This window comes from Lathyrus oleraceus, chromosome 1 (assembly GCF_024323335.1).
Source record: "Lathyrus oleraceus cultivar Zhongwan6 chromosome 1, CAAS_Psat_ZW6_1.0, whole genome shotgun sequence".
NCBI classification, from domain to species: Eukaryota; Viridiplantae; Streptophyta; class Magnoliopsida; order Fabales; family Fabaceae; genus Lathyrus; species Lathyrus oleraceus.
In genome coordinates, this window is record NC_066579.1 from 222,942,465 (window position 1) to 222,949,382 (window position 6,918).

Below are 6,918 nucleotides of genomic sequence, written 5' to 3' on the forward strand. Positions count from 1 at the left end.
TGATGATGTCAAGGAACCGAATCGCCAAGGTTTAACACCTCCCAAGGCGAAGAACTAAATTGAACTGTCAAGGTTTATCACCTTACAAGGCGAGGAATGAGTTGTATTGCCAAGGTTTATCACCTTACAGGGCAAAAAGAGACAGATGCCAGAGTCCATGACTCTCAGGGCAAAGAACTAAATTATACTACCAAGGTTTATCACCTTATAAGGCAAGGAACAAGTGCACAGGTTTATTACCTTACAGGGCAAGTAACAAGTGCACATGTTTATCACCTTACAGGGCAAAGAATTGAATTGAAAGAGGGTGTACAACTACGAGTTACTAATAGCAACGATGCTCCATCATTGAAGTGTTGACAACTTGATACTTATTTGAAGAAGAAGACTTGTCAATTATGTGATTCAAATTGCACTAAAGTCTTTGAACAAAGGCGAATAACTTGAGCAATTGGTTCAAGCGTCCAGTACCTAAGGATATCCATAACGAGTTAACGGAATTCTCCACTCTCATCCATTCTTTGTTTCTTAAGGCTCATAGCGTGCAACTCGAATCAAAATTAACAAGTTGCTAACAGGAGATCTTATGTGTTGATCTTATTGATGTAGTGCTACTTGTTGTAGAAGAAAACTTAACAATCACGTAATTTAAATTGTGCTAAAGTCTATGAATTGAGGTGAATACGATGAGCAACTGAGTCAAGCATCTCATACACAAAGATATTCAGAATGAGTTAATGGAATTCTCCAGTCTCATTCCTTCTCTATTTCTTAAGGCCCGTGCCACACACTCTGAATTATGGTCGCCAAACGTTGATACCTTTGCATTGCTTGAGTAGTAGTCCACCTCGCTAGCTATACTTGATTGATGTTCACTTGAAGTCTTCATCTTGCCTTTGAGCCTTGAGGTCTTGAGCTCCTAAGATTCAACATATCCATAATAGCTTGAGTGCGACGGACTTGCCATATCAAGTGATCAAGGGTCTTTTGATCACTTGGATATGCTTGGGTTGGGGGATTACAACACGATTACAAAGGATTTGGTTGACCAAAGTGACCTTTGGTCAACACTAATCAGTGAGATTGAAATAATAGTTGAAACTAGGTACAATAATACCTTATTGAATTAATCAACTAAGTAAGAATCAGACAAAACTGATCAAGGCTATATACTAAGGGAACATGCAAATTAAGTTATTTTAAATCCTAGGGGTAAAATAGTAATTTTCCACAAAATGAATCAACATACCTAATGGTCAGAATTTAACCTAATATCTAATCATGGTAAAATCAAATGTTAATCATATTAATCCATACAAAATCCACGAAATGAAATATCAAAGTCTAATGACTAAATCCTAATCACGGCATGGTTAATCAATTGCATTAGTTTTGGAAAATCAAGAGCTAAGTCTAATTAACAAAATTGACTAAAACCTAATTTCTAACTAATCACTTACTTAAATCTAATTATCTAATCAATCAAAGAAAATAATTACTCCTAATATCTAAAATCAAGAAAATTTCACCTAATTCTAAAAATATGGATTAATCCTACAACAAGACTAATACAAAAGAATTGAATACAGAAAGGCTTTCCGGATCCAAGCAAAGCCTGAATACAGAAACCAGGTCAAACATGAAATCGTTCCCAGCAGCCCGAACTCGTTTCCTCATCATCTTCAAAAAACTTCAGAAAGGCCTAAAACGCGAACCAGAGCTTGCCGAAGGAAATTGCTGAAGGCGTCACATTCGAGCCAGATGTACGCTCCTAAACGCCCTTCATCGGCGATGATGACGGATTTTCCTCGATGACATATGATAGCAAACGGATATTACCGAGGGACTCGATTCAAACTCCATGGAAGAATCACACGAATCCGCTTCCAACTCAAGGTTCAAACGTAATCGAAATCGAAAATGGAATTTGACGCGTCGCTCTTGCGCGTGAAAATATAAGCCATTGAAAAAATGAAGAACATACCAGATTTTGCAACCAAGGATCTTGCGTGAGTTGCATGGAAGATGAAGAGCGAAGACGACCAACCATTTTCTCCCGAAAGGTTAGTGAGTTTCTTCTTCTCCAATTTGATTTATTCTTTCCTCCCTTGTGATTTCCTTGATTCGTTTACGTTTGATTCTCGCATTCTGGTTGCAGAATGGCAGAACTTAGGAATCGATGATGACAACGATGAAAAATAAAGAAGACAGTTGCCAATAAGGGGAATTTTGGTTGCAGATTGATGAAGTTCTGTTGCAGAGTCGAAATGGAATGGATTTTGTGCGTTCTTGCAATGAAACAGATTGAAGAATGGAGAAAACTTGAGGGTTGAAGATTGAAGAGAATTTGCAGATTGAAGCTTGAAGAAAAGTGAAGATTGAAGCTTAAATCGTGAGTGCATAAATCTTTTTATAGAGTTTTGAATGGAATTCAGTTATGAAATTCACATGAAATTCAAAGTTAGTTGTAAATGAAATTAGTTAGTTATTTGTTAGGGAAATCAAATGAGCGAATGAATTTGGTTTGAATTTGGTTTTAAGTTCCTCTTCATTTCAATCTGGTATGTGTGATCTGTTAAAGCCAGTTAGTTGCAGGGTTCTTTACTTGTTATTCTGTTTTACTTTATAAAACAAAGGTTGATTATAATTATGAATTAGTGTGGTTAATATGGTTGATTTGGATATTGGATACTGTTAAAGATTTTTGGTTATATAGCTAGAAAACATGTTAGTTAGGATTGAAGTGTTAGTTATTCTGATAAGTTAATTGAGGTTTGATGAACTTTGATGTGTTGATTTTGTTAACAGTTAGTTGTTGAGTTTTGTTATATTGTCTTAGGCTAAAAACTAGCTAGAATGAACTATTGTGAATATTGAAGGAGTGGATTCTGCTAGTTTCCTTTCACATTCAATATGAATTAAATAATTGTTAGTAAGCTTGGTATGATTCTCTGCATTGTATCTCCGTCGGCTTATCGTGGAGCTCTAATTAATTTCTGTTATATTAGAACATGTTAGTTAATTCTAATTATATTAAATCTACCTGAAGTGAGTTTAGGAATATTTTCAAATACGACTGATATGGGAAGTTAGAGCATTGCATTGTGGGTTTTTCACAGTGTAAAATTAATTGATTGAAGCCACTAATTTGAACGAAAATGAGCTGATTAGTGCACTTAGCCTGGTGTGGGGGTCTTAGTATTAATGCTAAATTATGATGTTCTGTTAGTTGTAGGCGGTTAGATTTTCGTTAACCTGTTGTCTTTCGTTAAAAACCAACTTGTCGTTGTCTCAAATGCTAACAATGCATTGCAGCAGTTTTTCTTTAGACCTGTTAATTGCCGGAAATTACTTCGGTTGCAATTTATTAATCGTTAATTTCATTTTGCAGGTTAAGGTCGGATCATGAATGAACTTAATTGGTTAATGGAGTGGAGGAAGCTTCTGTTGTACTAGAAAAACTGCAGGTAGTATGCTACTTTACAAGATTTACTCTATTGCAACCAGGGTGCCCTGCCTTGTTCTGAGGGTGAATTTCATGGCTCACCATTAAAATCTGTTGATTTAATTTATGCCTGGATCTGGTTTTGGACTAAGGTCACCTTGTTTAGTGAATCAAATTAGCTTGGTTTATGAGTTGTTGATCCATAACTTAATTAAATTGGCAGGGTTAGTAATGCTGCAGTCAGTTTGTGCAGTAGATTAAACCAAGTGGCAGTATTTAATTCTCATTCTATTAATAAAAAACAATTAGGTTGGAATAGTTGAATTTCTTATTTAGATGAATGTTGATGATTGATGGTCAGGACCGATTGTATGTTAATGATTGAAAACTAATTAGACATGTCAATCTAATATGCTAAGTGATGCCTATTGCTGTTAGACTCTATTAAGATGCTTGTTGATGTTTTGCTAGAGTTAGGTGAATTATTGGCAATTGACTTTTTGCTATCCTATCAATGTTTTGACTTTAAAAGGCTTACTTGTTACAGGTTCTGTTAAACATATTGGTGAATTTCAGTTAGGTTAGATTTGCTTGAATTCTTTCATTTAAATGCAAGTCAAACTATTTGTTAATGACTACCTGTTATTTAGTGAATGAAACCTAAAAACCCAATTCTATTGACTCAATGGTTTTGGTATCTATGATGTCTTTCTTGAGTAATACATATGTGTGCTGTTATGAATGTTACCCATGTGTGAATGCAATGGTTTAGCTTGATTTGAGTATGAGCTCATGTATGCATGTTTGTGGCTTTATTGCTTTGCTTGTGACATGTATTGATGAATTATGATGTGATATATGTGAATGGTACTGATGTTGCAGGATGGACATGAGGACTTTGGAAAGGGTTGTCAAATAGCAAGACATGAGACAAAGCAAATGTGGAGGCAAGGCATTCAAGGCATGGCCTAACCACATTTGATACAAAATGTGAAGTTTCTCCTTCATGGAGTTTTATGCAAGAATAAAGATATAATGGGTACTAGGGTTTAGGGATGAAAAACAATATGGAAGTTGACTTTGATCAAATGGTTGACCAAAAAGTCAACAGTTGACTAAAAGTCAACTTTTGTAGAAATTACTTTTTTTGTATTTCTTTTGTATGAATGATGTAACTTGTAATACATGAATGAAATGGACACTTGTATGCAAATAGTTTTCTTATTTTAATAAGAATGTGCTTGAATTTCAAGTGAAATTTTTCTTGAATTGAATGAAACATTAATGCACTAATGAGTTCAAATCAATGCATTATGAACCCCTATGAAGCATGAGACCACGGGCTAGGAATACAATAATGAACTAAGACATAGCAGATGAACTTGTTCAATACATTAGGAATTTGAGCAAACAAGAATAACATGAATGCAAAAAGTCTTGTATCAAATGGATCTTTAAAACAAAAACCATGTACTAAATCCTGGTCAAAAGATGATTAATGGCAAATGGTATGATGCAAGACAAAGTGATCTAATACCCCCCTCTCAACGGATTAAGGTTTCAATCACCAAATCAAGACACAAGGTCACCAAGGATTAAACACCTTCATGCAGGGTTTTATGCAACAGTAATGGTCAACAGACAACCATAATGAAGAACCTCATAAACTAGGGTTTCTTGTTCAAACAAAGATTAACAAATGAATCACCATGATGAGTATCCCTAATTAGGGTTTCACATACAAACCAATGCCACTAGACAACCCATATGAAAAAGATTGATGCAACAAGCAACAATGCTTCACACATGATATGCGCCAGGGCTTCCAGATCAACCAAAGCAAGTGATAAGAAACCACAACCAAACTCTCCCCAAGATAGCCCGCCTAATTAGAGTTTCACGGATCAAATGGTCCATCAAAGACAAAAGCCAAGCAAACTCAAGGTTAGGTATGAATGAAAGATCAAGATACAATCCCACAAGGTCAAGTGAACCAAAGCTTGTTATTCAGAAGCTTCGAATTTATGATGTTTGTGAGGATGTGTTAATATGAATACATGATGCATATGAATGAATGCAAATGAATCTCAAGTCATAGGTTAGATGAAAAGCGAAAAGGGAAGGACAAATTTTGGGGTACGACACATGTGATTTTCATGCTACACATTTCATGATGAATATATGTCATTTACTTATGTGAGTATTAGTGATCATTGGTGGGTTTAATTATGATTTATATAACGGAAATCACTTTGATTTTGTAGACTATCATGACTAATGAACGAGATAACTTGAATATACCTAAAGTATATAATGGCAAATTTTGAGCTCATAAAGTCTAACACATGTCTAGAGTTACATATGTGACCAGTGAGAGATTGTTAGAATTTGGGTAAAAAATATAATATTATATGTATTAGGGTCATTATTTAATTAGTCAAAACTATAGTGGTCTAATTAATATTAATATTAAGTTTTTGACAAAAAAACATAAATGTCATGAAATGTAAGGTTATTGTGTAGATATCGTAAGTCAATATCTAATTTGATAAGAGGTCAAATTAGAATATTGAAAAACTAAGAAATAATCTTAGGATTATTTATATGAGTTATGATTCTCATTTATAGAACGATCAAAATACACGATTTATCAAGATTCTCTCTACATCCCCATCAGAAGATATTCAATAAACCTTAGGTTTTCATTCTCAAATTGAATTCTAGTATGAATTTAAGAGATGTGAGTCAATGACATATTTAACTCATAAAAATTAATTTAAAATTTTGTTTTTTATTTCTATAGGAGAATAAATTATTAAACTATCAAAGAAGTTTAACAATCAACCCAACGAACCAAGAAAATTATATTAAAATGCGAGTAATAAAAAATCCAATCTACTAATCTAGGCATATGTCTTTTATTTCACCGTTAAATAGGAGTATTAGTAATTTATTTATTTTCAAATTTGGCAGTAATTAGATCAACAAGCCAGATATAGTCAAATTATCAGACTAGTCAACTAATTACGCGTTTCTGATTGGTCACACATATAATTCCACCAGTAGCATAGCATGTGGTCCTGACAACACAATTACTATCACGAGGGTCACGTGAGTGAATGATCAAGAAAACGCAAACAAAACCGTAGAAACATAAACAAAGGAACAACCTAAGCAGTGAATCACGAGTGTCTCACACAACTCATAATATTAGCAACATCATTTCATATAGTACTTTTTTAACTGAGTGGCATTAAGGGTAATTTCTCACCATTATAAAGGTCAAATTTGAGAATGACTTGCGACAATCACATGCTTCGCTGTCATCATCATTATTTTATCCTTAACTTGTTGCTAGATCTTAATTATGAAGAAATCTTACTTGAATCCAAACACGTCATCATCATTATTGTTGGTTTTTGATTTATAGTCTAAAAAGTTTGTTGATAAAAGTGTAACTAGTCGAGTTGCTT

At 34.1% G+C, this 6,918-nt stretch overlaps 1 long non-coding RNA gene across 1 annotated transcript; it reads left to right on the forward strand.

Moving 5' to 3' along the window:
- The first annotated feature begins 1,506 nt into the window (after window positions 1–1,506).
- Window positions 1,507–4,658, forward strand: LOC127128451 (uncharacterized). Its single transcript, XR_007805903.1, has 4 exons — window positions 1,507–2,063; window positions 2,159–2,392; window positions 3,392–3,467; window positions 4,328–4,658. It is a non-coding gene; the product is annotated as an uncharacterized LOC127128451 (long non-coding RNA).
- The last annotated feature ends 2,260 nt before the right edge of the window (window positions 4,659–6,918 follow it).